The sequence below is a fragment of the Electrona antarctica genome (assembly GCF_951216825.1).
Source record: "Electrona antarctica genome assembly, chromosome: 1".
Classification (NCBI taxonomy): Eukaryota; Metazoa; Chordata; class Actinopteri; order Myctophiformes; family Myctophidae; genus Electrona; species Electrona antarctica.
In genome coordinates, this window is record NC_136806.1 from 27,873,204 (window position 1) to 27,886,975 (window position 13,772).

The window sequence follows — 13,772 nt, forward strand, 5'->3', positions numbered from 1 at the left end:
TGTAAAGACTAAACGGAAGTGGCGAGGAGGCTCCACTTCCGCTTTATAGTTTACTCATGATAGCTCTTCCGTTGGCCCAGACTGTATGATGAAGCATTTGGAAATTGCGGAGGCAACAGTCTAGTAACGCAAGACTATAGTGCCACCAACAGGTGGATTTTTGCAAAACACATTTTTGGAACAAAATGCCTCAAATCATCCAATTGCCATCGAAGGCGTAAGAAGAAATGGCACCCTTTTAACATTGGCCTATTATAGCACCACCAGGAGGCCACAACCTGACCTGCCCTGGTGGAGACCTGTGCCCCAAGGGGCACATTATCTAGTTTCTCTGTGTGTTTGTGTGTAGCTATACAGTACATACAGTAAAGAATGAAGTATGCACGCAGACTTGCACGCCATTTTGCGAGGCTCACCCATCAGTCAACGTGATTCACATTCTGTCGGAACGAGCATGTGGTGATCTGATCTCCCTACTCAGAAGTTTTATACACTTTGCGTTTGAAGGTGAAAAATCCTTGATGAGTTTGCCTGCACTTCCCCAGACGTGGCTCGCGGCTACAAATGCATCAAGAGGATCGACGGTGCGCTCTCATGTTTGCTCTTTCCAATCTTACACTCCCTGCCTTGCTGTCTGCCTTCCCGCCCCTGCATCGCTCCTCTTATCTCTCCCTCCCTCCCTCACAAGCAGTCTTCCCTCTCTCTCTCCCCCTCTCTCGTGTTCATTCCTTTCATCAAGTCAGCTCGTCAAGTCTCTTTAATTTATCAGCTGCTTTAAAAGGCATAGCCACATTCTTTCCTCAAAAGTTGAGGTTATGTCAGTTCTCCCTCTGAAAAAAGGTTTTGTCCTGAATGTTACACAAGTTTCCACTTTTCAAGTTTAAGAGAAGAGGTTCTCTCTCTCTCTCTCTCTCTCTCTCTCTCTCTCTCTCTCTCTCTCTCTCTCTCTCTCTCTCTCTCTCGCTCTCTCTCGCGCGCGCGCTCTACGGTCATATCTTCCCTAGTCACTTTGCACATTTCCTTCTCCTGCTGAGTTTTTGTAGTGGAGAGACAGGACAGAAGGGACGACATGATGCCATGTGACACAGGTGATCAAAGTACTCTTTTCTGGTCCATGCTTTTACTGCGTCACCCAGCAGATGGCTGCCGAGATGCTTTGAAGATGAGCACACAGGGGGGACTGGTAGGGGCTCTGACTGGGGTCGAGCTGGCCATTCGCCATGTCGGTGATCCAGGAATAACGAGTAGAATGTGACTTGAACTCATGCCCCTTCTCGTCTGTGTAGCTGTGGAGTGAATCTTCTGCAAATGCAACACCTCCTTATGAATTAAATATGTAAAAGAAGCAAGATGTGTTCTCCTCTTATTGGATTTGCTTGTCATCTCTTTTATGCAAAAGTGCGTCACGGGGCAAAGCAGTCCAGGCCACCGCCTTCCGGCCCATTAAATTTGATTGTCGCCGCGCTTACATGACATTTATTAAAATCTCTCTGGTTGGCTCGGCATCTGTGTGCGTTAACGCTGTTATTTCTAGGGAGGGGTGGGCACCAAGCTTACCGATTACAGCGGATTGCAGGGCTGGCGTTGGGGCCTTGTAATAAGGACTTAATGAAATATGAGCCTTCAAACTTACTCTTGTTTAAATGGCCTTCAGAGGGTTCTGTGTGTGTGTGTCTGTGTGTGTACATGTCGCTTTTTCTGCTGCTTCTTCCTCCCCTCTACAAGCCTTTGCATAAGGGGCCGTTTATCAAACCAGAGAGAGAGAGAGAGAGAGAGAGGAGAGAAGAGAGAGAAGAGAGGAGAGAGGAGAGAGGAGAGAGAGAGAGAGAGAGAGAGAGAGAGAGAGAGAGAGAGAGAGAGAGAGAGAGAGAGAGAGAGAGAGAGAGAGAGAGAGAGAGAGAGAGAGAGAGAGAGAGAGAGAGAGAGAGAGAGAGAGAGAGAGAGAGAGAGAGAGAGAGAGAGAGAGAGAAAAACAGCTCGGGGGGGATTCGGTGGGTTAGGTGTGGGGGATTGCTGGGGTTGGATGTTTGCAAAAAAAAGTAAGAAAGATGGATCGCACCGCGCGAGTGGAGAAAGTTTCACTCCCGCAAGTTCATTATCGCTCCCCGAGTCTCTCTAATGGTGTCGGGCTGAATCGTGGTGCGGTGGCAGCATCTGCTTCAGCGTTGGCGGCCATGAGTGTGCGGTGGCGGTGGGTGTCTACCGTCTAGGACTCCGCACCATGGAACCCGGGCTTCTGGCAGACATGGAGCCAGCTGCTGCATGCAGCCTTGGCGGTCGCGCGTCTGCTGTACGCTGGAACCGGGGCTCTTGCCAGACAATGAGCCAAAGACACAGGAAAGTTAAAACCCAGAACGCAACGGAACGCAAACATCCCTGAGGTGACTTTACAGTAATGGGTTTCCAACAGGCACCTCGTCCCGCCCTTCATCCCTTGTCCTCTCTACGCGCATCAACCTTGGCGACACAGGCGACCTGCCCTTGATTGATTGATTGATTGGATCAGGATTCCATAACCACTAAAACCCTCAAATCTTGAGAAAACTTGAGAAAACTTGAGAAAACTTGAGAAAACGCAAAACTACAAGAAAACTTGAGAAAACTCAAAACTACAAGAAAACTTGTACTGTACTTGGTCACAAAGATTTGGCGCTGCCCTGAAGTTTGTCTGAGGACCCATTAGGGGTCCCGAACCTTAAAACTCAAATTTCAAAGAGCAGTTGTTACCTATATTGTATCGACATAACCAGTTAAGCGGTCCAAGGTCTGAAAAGCTACGTATGTGAGGTTTGCTTTTTGTATGACAAATAGAGAAAATACTTCTACCAGCCACTTTGTCCCCTCTCTCCTCTGTGTTGGTAGCATGTCGACCTTGGCGACGCAGGCGAGCCGCCCTTGACTGGAGTTGTGTGTGTGTTGTCGGTGCGCTGCTTGTTTGTTCTGCCGTGCAACGCCGCGTGCACACTCTGAATAACAGAAGATTGGCCTGTCATTTGCCATGCCTCTGAGTTATAAGTGGGGTTCCAAAGGCTTCAGCAGAGCCATTCTTTCTGTCTCTTTCTCTCTCTCTCCGTCTCTCTCTCTCTGCTTGGTACTTTAGTCCCCCTCCCCCCTTTTAGTTTAGATGTCAGCTTTTCTTTCCATCCCTCCCTCCCTCCTTCATTCCGTTTCTCTTCTCCTTCATATTCCCATCTCTCTGTCTCTCTCTCTCTCTCTCTCTCAGCTACCCCCCCCCCCCCCCCCCCCCCCTCCCATTGGCTCTGTCTCTACAGGGGAGTTCAGAGAGGAACAGCAGCTGGGAATGTGGCCAATGTTACCTACTGTGAGGCAGAGTGGATGCTCGCTCACACACACACACACACACACACACACACACACACACACACACACACACACTCACACTCACACTCACACTCACACTCACACACTATACATGCAAGCACACAACAGCCACCCACATACTTGCAGTACACAGCCACAGAGCCATATCCAGATGTGCGCTCATGCATGAGTTTAGGCCTATACCTTTCCACACATTCACACAATGTTATGCATGCATACTGTACCATCGCACCTGCCTACACATACACACAAATACACACACATGCACGCACGCATGCACAAAAGTAGTTCCAAGGTTCAACTAGAAAAGGATCGCTGCAAGCAGCGATAAGGCCGGACCAAGCAGGAAGGCAATAAGAATAATATGCACAAGAAAAAGACCATGGAATTGTGACAGGGTCGGTTTTTATAGTGGGGGGCAGGTACAGGTTCTTGAAGACTCATACACAGAGTTGGCGGTGCCCAGATTTGAACCCATGACCTTGTGTTGCAAAGGCAAGAGCTATACCTACCGAGCTAACAAGCAAAATCATTCAGTGTTTTTGTAGCAATTTGCACAAGGATAACTAATGATAAAGGTGGGTAAAGTAAATTAATTGACTGCATATAAACCAGAAAATGTACCAGATTCAGACGAGGAGCTCAATGAGTGAGTGAAAACCAATGAAATGAGTCGGAAACAGGGATTAAAGGTTAACTGAAAAATTATTATTAAACTTCACAGAAAATAAACAGCTTTGAACATTCATGAAAAACAAACAAATGGGGCCCACTTTAAGTTGTTGAATTGAAAAGTCCCCGTTCAGTTCCTATTCAGTTCAGGGAAAGCAGTCTCTTTCTCCAATTTGGAGAACCAGATTACCACATTTGTGGGTGAAGGGGGGGGTTCAGAGTTCCGGGTCGGCTCGCCAGGTCTGGGTACCATCCGGTACCAGAACCATCCATGCAAGGGAATCCTTTCAGGACACAAAAAACCTGAACTGAAAGGCCAGGTGTCCAAATCAGTCTTTGTTTCAAAATCACTGTTGTACAACATCAAATAATCTATCAATTCATGAGTAAAGAACCTGATTTGATCAGGATCAAGTTCTTTATACATGTTTCTCACTAAACAAATCAGTTTCTAGCATTGTTACGGCCCTTTAAAACGAGAAGTTTGCCATGCATGGCTCTCTTTCTCGTGACGAGTCTGGATTAACGCAAGCTCAGGTCTGATCAGCCTGTAGCTGGCCACCTTGGGGAGGGTGTATAGTGTTAGGGCCGAAACATCCCAAGATCCAAGGATACACTACTGATGATGCGTATCCAGCTCCCACCATTCACCACCACTCATCACCAGGACGACAGGATGACACCAAGACATTCTGCCATTCATCACGACGACACTCTTAGGTATGTGCTTGCACAAAGGAATTTACATCTTATCCTGTGTTTGATAAACTGAGTACCTGGACACTGAGTCCAGTGACTGCTGAGAAAGATCAGCTGACGACAGGGGAAAGTCCTTGTGGCGGCATGGAGAGACATGTGGAATCACCCGCTATAGCTACGAAAAGACGACAAAAGAGAACACCCCTAGAGTCTGCGAGAGCGGGGGCGGAAGATGACTCATCGGCTGACATCATGGTAACGACTGGACCGGAAACGACTACGAGTAACGAGAGCACAGCGCAAGAGAGTGCCACAGCAGTTGCCGCAGCTGCAGCCACAACAGCGGGCCACAAGCAGCAGATATGTCCCTGTGGCTGGACGAAGGTTACATCATATTTGGGGTTGAGAATTCACCAGGGAAAGAAGAAGTGTTTGACAGAAGAGAGACAGAGGCCTCGCATTGATTACTTTCTACGAAAGCAATCAAATCAGTCGAATGAAGTACAGCAACCGGACGCAAACCATAGCTTGCAGTACATCAATACCACTGTCGTGGAGGAAGCAAACACAGAGTTGATGACAACAGCGGTAGAACCGACCCAACCTTCTAGACCTGCAGTCGAGAGGCGACTAGCAGGGCATAAACTACATGTGAAGTGGCCCGGTGCTGTGGATAAGAAGCTGTGGGAAACTATCAATACTGACCTGACCCTGTCTCTCGAGCAACTTCGAGGGACAGTGGAAAAGAAGTTGGAGAGAATGGGGGACATCATCTATCAATATGGGTCAGAACGCTTTGGAGTGCAAGAAAGGTCAGGTGGGAGAAAGGTTCCAACCGCACCCGTTTCCAGGAGGCAGCAGGAGATCAAGCGCCTGGTCTTAGAAATGAGACAACTAAGGAAACAGTGGAAAAAAGCCTCTGGAGTGGAAAGGGAAGGCATAAATGCGCTCCAGGTCGACATTAAAACTCGACTGGCATCCCTCCGCAGAGCAGAGAACCTACGGAAACGTAGAAGGAAGAAAGAACATACTAGAACACGGTTCTATAAAGATCCCTTCAAGTTCCTAAAAAGTATCTTCACCAAGGAAAAAAGTGGAGCTCTAAAAACAACAAAGGCTGATCTGGAGGCTCACCTGAAAGCAACACACTCTGACCCAAAGCGATATGAACATCTGTCCATTCCTTCAGATATCCCACCAATTGATCCCCCTGAACATCACATTCCGATTGGCCCCCCAACATGGAAAGAGGTGGAAAACACAGTGCGTCGAGCAAGAACAGCATCAGCCCCGGGGCCAAACGGAGTCCCATACAAGGTGTATAAGAACGCACCAGATGTCCTGAGGTTTCTCTGGAGGCTTATGAGAACAGCATGGCAGAAGAAAATAATACCTAAAGTGTGGCGTAGGGCAGGTGGAGTCCTCATCCCAAAGGAGAAGGATGCAGTGAACATCAGCCAATTCCGTCCAATCTCCCTACTAAACGTTGAGGGCAAAATCTTCTTTAGTGTCATCGCACAGAGGATGGGCGAGTATCTGCGAAGAAACGAGTACATCGACACATCTGTACAGAAGGCAGGAATATCAGGATTCTCCGGATGTTCAGAACATTCCAGCATGATCTGGCACCAGATCCAAACGGCAAAGGTGGAGAGAAGGGACCTCCATGTAGTCTTTCTGGACCTTGCCAATGCCTTTGGCTCAGTGCCCCATGAACTCTTGTGGTCTGCCTTTGAATTCTTCCACATACCAGACACCATCACAGCCCTGGTTAAATCCTACTTCCAGGACGTGCAGTTCTGCTTCAACACCACTGACTTTACCACCTCTTGGCAGTGCCTAGAAGTAGGCATCATGGCAGGATGCACTATCTCACCCCTGGCATTCACGATGGCAATGGAGGTCATCATTCGAGCCTCAAAGTGGGTTGTAGGTGGACAGCGGGTTGACTCTGGTCTGCGCCTCCCTCCGCTCAGAGCTTACATGGATGACATTACAACGTTGACCACCACCGTTCCATGCACCAGGAGGCTGCTCAGAAAGCTGGAAGAGAACATCAGTTGGGCCCGTATGAAGATCAAACCATCCAAGTCACGAAGCATCTCAATCGTGAAGGGAGTGCTCTCTGACCTGAAATTCTTCATCGGAGAAGACCCAATCCCAACAGTGTCTGAGCAGCCTGTAAAAAGCCTTGGCAGGTGGTATGATGCAAGCCTGAAGGACAAAGACCAGGTACAACAATTGCGTAAGGACATCAGCAGTGGCCTACTGTCCATTGACAACACCCAACTGCCTGGAAAGCTAAAGGCCTGGTGCTTGCAGTTTGGACTCCTACCCCGGATGTTGTGGCCCCTCGCAGTTTATGAGGTACCAATCTCAACTGTGGAGAAGTTTGAAAGAACAGTCACACGATGGAGTTCCACGATGCCTTACCACCATAGGCCTCTACGGAGATAGCATCCTCAAGCTGCCCCTCACCAGTCTCACAGAGGAGTTCAAGTGTGCAAAAACAAGACTCCAGATGACACTGAATGAATCTAGAGACACAGTGGTGAGCAAAAATGCACCAAGCTTAGCAACTGGGCGCAAATGGAGACCAGCCAAAGCAGTGGAGGAAGCAACAGCAGCCCTCAAACATGCTGACATTGTGGGCTATGTCCAGCAAGGAAGAGGAGGCCTTGGGCTAACAGCCCACCCCCCAGCCTGGAGTAAGGCCACAGCACCAGAACGGCGGAAAATGGTGGTGGAGGAAGTACGCCACCAGGAGGAGGCTGCACGGTGGGCCAAGGCAGTCTCTCTTGGCAAACAGGGACAGTGGACAAGATGGGACAGTGTGGAGAGGAGGAAGATCAGCTGGAAGGACATGTGGGCCATGGAAGCGAGGCAGTTGAGCTTTTCCATCAGAGCTACATACGATGTCCTTCCAACACCAGTTAACCTTCACCAGTGGTTTGGTGAAGACCCGGCGTGTGCCCTATGTTCCACGCCAGCCACCCTCAGGCACATTCTCTCAGGGTGCAAAACCAGTCTCACCCAAGGACGTTATACATGGCGTCACAACCAAGTCCTAAAGGTCCTTGCATCCACCCTGGAGGACAAACGAGCTGCCACCAACTCCCTACCACCACCAGCATCCAACCAACAACGGGCAACTACCTTTGTCCGGGAGGGGGCTAAGGTGACCAGGAGCTGCTCCACACCATCTGAGCGAGGCCAGCTACGCTTAGCCAGTGACTGGAAGATTCTGGCTGATATTGGCCGACAGCTGGTTTTTCCACGAGAGATTACTACAACCACCCTGAGGCCTGACCTGGTGCTCTGGTCCCCTTCTCTAAAAAAGGTGTACATCATCGAACTCACAGTACCCTGGGAGGACGCAGTGGATGAGGCTTATGAGCGAAAACACCTCCGTTATGCCGAGCTCGCTGCTGAAGCACAACACCGCGGCTGGAACGCTGAGGTCCGCCCAGTAGAGGTGGGAAGCAGAGGGTTTGTGGCAAGATCTACCACCAGACTGTTTGCAGACCTGGGAGTCAGAGGCCAGAACCAGCGCTCAGCCATCAAAGCTTTATCGGAGGCAGCCGAAAGAAGCAGCCAGTGGCTTTTTATGAGGAGGAAAGACCCCTGCTGGGCACCGAAGTAGCAAGCCAGGAGGTATGCGGTCAGCTTTGGCTTGACTCAGGGAATAGGACGCCCCTGCCATGCATAGTCCCACGAGAAGTTTGCCATGCATGGCTCTCTTTCTCGTGACGAGTCTGGATTAACGCAAGCTCAGGTCTGATCAGCCTGTAGCTGGCCACCTTGGGGAGGGTGTATAGTGTTAGGGCCGAAACATCCCAAGATCCAAGGATACACTACTGATGATGCGTATCCAGCTCCCACCATTCACCACCACTCATCACCAGGACGACAGGATGACACCAAGACATTCTGCCATTCATCACGACGACACTCTTAGGTATGTGCTTGCACAAAGGAATTTACATCTTATCCTGTGTTTGATAAACCGGCTCAACCAAGGGCTAACATAAAAGGACACAAAGTCAGATCAAAAGTTTACAAAGATATTACACATTTATTTAAAATCCTGCATTGCAAAACAGGGACTGATGGACAAGAATACAGTACTTACGACCAGCCCATCTGAAACTTAACTAATAACAGCAACAAAAAGGGAACACAACTGTTCAGTTTGGGTGTTTGGGAGACAATGAGCTGCTGGCCACAAGTCCTCTTATATAGCCTGCAACTAATTAAGAACAGCTGACTAAGGGTGTGGCTCAGGTGATTGACAGGTGAGGCACTTTAGACCAGCAGAGGTCAGCAAAGCCACAGGCACTACAACAGAACAAAGTAAAGACAGAATTTCACAAAACGGCAATTTTCATTGGCTCATAAAACCTTCATTTTTTCACTTACAAAAACGTACTATACTTTCCCATGTCCGTATAGGTCCAAAGTTCACGTGTAGAAGTTTTCGTGCATTTTGATCAACGATCCTGGGAGGAGATGCATTTTAATTGATTTTCATATAATTCAAAATGGCGGGTGATCTAGAGGTCAGAGGTCAAAAGTAACAGCACGGAACTTGTTCGGCATGAGGAGACGCATATGCGTGTCGAGGTTTCATTGCCGACGGTCAAACGGTTCATGAGCTATGCCTGGTCAAAGTTTGCATTTTCAATATAGCGCCACCCTTTGGCCAATGGTTGTGGGCTTCGCATCCTCACCGTTTGGCATGGACCTCTACCATATCTCCAAATTTCGCGAAAACCGACTGCACGGTTCAGCCAGAACTGCTATTTTGGCGGAAGAAAATAAATAGCAATTTCAAAAAAGAACTGCTTGGTCCTTTAATAAGGATGCAGTAATAGTTACAAGTTTCAATAAAGTAGTTGCATGGTGCAATGAAGTTGTTACACGGTGCAGTGAAGTATCTACACGTTGCAGTAATGTAGTTACACTTTGCAGTAAAGCAGTAGCATGGTGCACTTGGTGCAGTAAAGTACTGTGGTTACACAGTGCAGTAAAGCAGTAGCATGGTGCAGTAAAGTACTGTGGTTACACAGTGCAGTAAAGCAGTAGCATGGTGCAGTAAAGTACTGTGGTTACACAGTGCAGTAAAGCAGTAGCATGGTGCAGTAATGCATTTACACTGTGCAGTAAAGTCACATTGCAGTGAAGTAGTTACAATTAGGTGATTGTAACTTTGGTGAATTTGGAATATAGGGTTCAAGTGCATAATAGGCTCGGATGCTAAATGCCTAAATTGTAAATTGGATGCAACAATCCAATATTGTTTTTGGATTTATTAGGTGAGTTTTGGTCATGATGATGACCAACCTTGTGGAACCTTGTGGTTCCTGTGTGGATCTCTGACATCATGTTAGTGATGACATTAGTCTTGACCAAATATGGTGAGACATCTGAGCTTTGCATGTTTGGATTTTTAACGAGGTATCGCGGTGTAGGCTAATGACAATAAAGGCGCATGCAACGATGATGTCAGTCATCTCCAAATTCAGGTGGGGTTTCAACCCGATCAAAACTTCTTAGCCATACTGTGTAACTTGTTCAATTAAGATTCATAATAATTATTCTAATCTTTAAACTTTCTTATCTTTCACTGGCAGACAGACAGACATGCGTACTATACTTTCCCATGTCCGTATAGGTCCAAAGTTCACGTGTAGAAGTTTTCGTGCATTTTGATCAACGATCCTGGGAGGAGATGCATTTTAATTGATTTTCATATAATTCAAAATGGCGGGTGATCTAGAGGTCAGAGGTCAAAAGTAACAGCACGGAACTTGTTCGGCATGAGGAGACGCATATGCGTGTCGAGGTTTCATTGCCGACGGTCAAACGGTTCATGAGCTATGCCTGGTCAAAGTTTGCATTTTCAATATAGCGCCACCCTTTGGCCAATGGTTGTGGGCTTCGCATCCTCACCGTTTGGCATGGACCTCTACCATATCTCCAAATTTCGCGAAAACCGACTGCACGGTTCAGCCAGAACTGCTATTTTGGCGGAAGAAAATAAATAGCAATTTCAAAAAAGAACTGCTTGGTCCTTTAATAAGGATGCAGTAATAGTTACAAGTTTCAATAAAGTAGTTGCATGGTGCAATGAAGTTGTTACACGGTGCAGTGAAGTATCTACACGTTGCAGTAATGTAGTTACACTTTGCAGTAAAGCAGTAGCATGGTGCACTTGGTGCAGTAAAGTACTGTGGTTACACAGTGCAGTAAAGCAGTAGCATGGTGCAGTAAAGTACTGTGGTTACACAGTGCAGTAAAGCAGTAGCATGGTGCAGTAAAGTACTGTGGTTACACAGTGCAGTAAAGCAGTAGCATGGTGCAGTAATGCATTTACACTGTGCAGTAAAGTCACATTGCAGTGAAGTAGTTACAATTAGGTGATTGTAACTTTGGTGAATTTGGAATATAGGGTTCAAGTGCATAATAGGCTCGGATGCTAAATGCCTAAATTGTAAATTGGATGCAACAATCCAATATTGTTTTTGGATTTATTAGGTGAGTTTTGGTCATGATGATGACCAACCTTGTGGAACCTTGTGGTTCCTGTGTGGATCTCTGACATCATGTTAGTGATGACATTAGTCTTGACCAAATATGGTGAGACATCTGAGCTTTGCATGTTTGGATTTTTAACGAGGTATCGCGGTGTAGGCTAATGACAATAAAGGCGCATGCAACGATGATGTCAGTCATCTCCAAATTCAGGTGGGGTTTCAACCCGATCAAAACTTCTTAGCCATACTGTGTAACTTGTTCAATTAGGATTCATAATAATTATTCTAATCTTTAAACTTTCTTATCTTTCACTGGCAGACAGACAGACATGCTGAATGTAGACCACTTTTTCTCAGCGTAGAGTCCCTGGACCACCAGTGACAGGTGACAGGTTTGTAACTCTGACAGTGTACAAATGGAACCCCGGGCCCTTACACTCTCTGATTCAATTAAACACTGAGGGTTTTACAGTATAGATTGGCTCCAATGGGTCCCCAAGACTCCCATGAATTAATGAATGTACCAAATGGGTCCGTATAGCCTGATGCATAAACTGGGTTGAGAATCAATGCTCTTTGACACCTATAGCCTCCTTCAGAGCCAAAGTGTAAAAATGAGAATGCATGTTTTAGCTTGCAGTGCCGTAATAACTCTCTCTCTCGTACACACACACACACACACACACACACACACACACACACACACACACACACACACACACCGTTTATACAGAGAGACCATCTACACACACTCACATTCACTCACGCTGACACCCAGGGTGCCTGTCTCGCATTCTCCCGCGGTTCTTTGTCTCGCCACGGTCGTCTGTTGGCGCGTAGCGGCGCCGTGTTTGATAAAGCAGCGTTCATTAGACAGCCTGCTGCCAACGACACCGGCAGAGAGGAATGACACGGAGGAAGCCGTCACACAGAGCCTTATGGGAAAAGGATGGGAAATATCTATTCATATAATTCAATCTGATCGTACGACGAGCGGATGCTCCGCCGGGCGTGCGGTTGATATGCAGTGGAGGAGGCAATTTAGCATGAACGCACACACGCACACGCCGTCATTACTATACTTGTGAGGACATCAGAATTACATTTTATTGAATTTAACTTTTAAAACATTGCCATTTTGTATCCTTTTGGGGGCCATTCTTACCCTATTTTCGGTGTGCGACAGCGGTGCACAACTAAGCAAAATGCAGAACTCCAACCCTAAACTCTAAACCCAACCTCATGCCTATTTCTAACCCTAACTAATTGTTCTACTCTGCTACGGCCCAGAGCATCCTATGTGGTTCTCAAAGTGGGGGCCACCCAGGGACCTTGAGGGGGTTCCAGGGGGCCATGGTTTTTGTATCGAATCCAGTAGTTGTTTTAATTGTTGTGCTGCTGTTAGCATTTAGCACACAAGCACAGGTGCCGCTTGCAGATCTCACCAAATTTGCTTTTCAGTGCTTTGTACCTGTATGCATGGATTTAAGGTCATTTGGATTCCATGGAAGCATGTTGCACAGCGAAAATAGCCTATATCTACAAGCTCTCTATGCAACGCATTGAGACCTTGTAGATTGGCTATTTGCTATTTGGTTATTATTGATTAGAGCATTTCAAATCGGCAAATATGTTGTTCACAAGCATTCCATAAAACCCTATTTCATAAAAGCAAAGGTTAAAAGCCTTAATTTGTGATTTCTTCACCTGGTTGGCAAATATGTACTGTAGAACAACAGGAACAATATTACTAAAAGATCAACATTTTTATCATATTGTGTTAATTGTTTAGGAAACAGCAAAAGTATGGGGGGCTCCTTTCGTGAGACTTTTGTGTATGACAAAATTAACCTTCTTGATTCTTGATTCTTGCAAGACTAACTAATAACATCCTGAACCTTTACTTTTGTGAGGACCAAACATTGTCCTCACAATTACACATTCTCTGAAAACAACTCTGGCACAGGTGTCTGAAGTGTGTATTTCCTCCTCTCGTTATCTGAAGCCTAACTTTCCATTCCATTTGACTCAGTCAGTTCATTAAGGAAAAGAGTGTGTGCCCGCCCTAATGAGGCCTTGTTAACGAGGGAGAGAAAATTACCTCCTCCAGCACCATGCTTATTTGGGAGAGGAGAGTGAGAGAGAGGGCAAACCAAAAAGGGTGAACAAAAAAAATATATATATATATATATATATATATATATATATATATATATACACACACATGCATTTGCACGAACACACACCCATGCAATGCACGCACATGCACACAGGCTGGTATTATAGTTTTCACATCTAAAATGATCCCTAAATTCCCTAAACGCGACATCAAAATATATAGTATGAGATGGTACCTTCCAGCATCGCTGTATCTTCATATTAACAACTGATAGCAGTCAGTACTGATGTTTATACATTGTGCTTCACCTGTATCAGGCGCGCAGCTACGGGTGGGCCTGGGTGGGCCGCGGCCCACCCATATAGAGAGCTGGACCACCCATCGATAAAAATAAAAATAAAAAA